Source organism: Halyomorpha halys, unplaced genomic scaffold (assembly GCF_000696795.3).
Source record: "Halyomorpha halys isolate HHAL.00 unplaced genomic scaffold, Hhal_1.1 Scaffold308.1, whole genome shotgun sequence".
Lineage (NCBI taxonomy): Eukaryota > Metazoa > Arthropoda > Insecta > Hemiptera > Pentatomidae > Halyomorpha > Halyomorpha halys.
This window is the reverse complement of record NW_027107032.1, coordinates 125000-126267: the sequence shown is the minus strand read 5'-3', so window position 1 is coordinate 126267 and position 1268 is coordinate 125000.

The window sequence follows — 1268 nt, the reverse complement described above, 5'->3', positions numbered from 1 at the left end:
TAGAACAGTATTTAAATTAGGTGAACAATAAATGGAAATATACATTAAATACATACATTAAAACAGATAGAGAAACAAAGGAAAAGTAAAGTATAAAATAATGGGATACAATGTGAGTAAGTAATTAATTTGTTTCTTAATTACTAGTAGAGTGGTAGTAGATAAAAGTAAAACTTAGGTGAAATATTTAAAGTACTAATTTTTTTTTTATTCTATTAAGTCTTATGAACTTTTTTATCCTCAATGAGTTTTATACATCTTTTTCATAATAAATATCAGATGATGAGAACTTCTGTTTTAATTGAATTAGAATTGTACTTAGTGGAGGGTTGTTTTCATCATTGACCAGTATATTTATCTTACTTTTAACTAGATTTTACTATAAAGGAGAAGATGATGGGAGTACAGTCAGTAGAGAACACTAATAAGTAAAAACTATATGCATCCTACAGACATTTTGAACTTTGAAATAACAGTTTCGTATATTTTTTTATTGATATCAAAAATTCACACACAAATTATTAGGACTAAACTCATTTTTATTTTAAGGTTCAAAACAAAAAGAAAGCCCATACTTTTTTTTTTTTTTTTAGTGCAATTCAATTATTACTCAATTGACCAGCTAGAAATTAAGTTACCTAAGTACTGGAAAATTTAAGGGTTTGATAAGAACAGTTAGTTTTGAATTAGCATCTGCTCATATACAAAGATTCTTGTAAGTGAAATTTGCCTCTTCCCAGCCATAAGCTTAATTTTCTTGTATTGTAAGTTTTTTTTTTTTTTATCATTTTCCTGGACAGCTTTAAAAATATTGTAATATCCTCTTTTTTTATGAATATTTTTTATGTATAGATGGTTTTAGTTATATTTTATTTTATGTATCAACATTCAATATTGTTCATTTATTTTGTAGAACCAAAATAATAGAAATAGAAAGGCAAGCCAATCAATTTTGATCAATCAAATATAGAGTAAAAATTCATCGATCAAAATATTCAAGATGGCGGCGTATATCCTTCCAAAGACTAGTGAATTGCTGTTATGTTGAGAAGATAGATTAAAATTTTATCATTTTTTGTTATTTTCTATCATTATTATATTTACACAAAAATTTAAGAAAACATAGAAGAGGAGAATTAAGGAAAAATATACATTAAAAAATCATAGACAAAAAATAAAAATGGTTGTGGGACAATTGATCTTTTGACCGCAACTCTGACCATCTTCTTATATATCAATTTTTACGGTCAACTATATATAAATATATA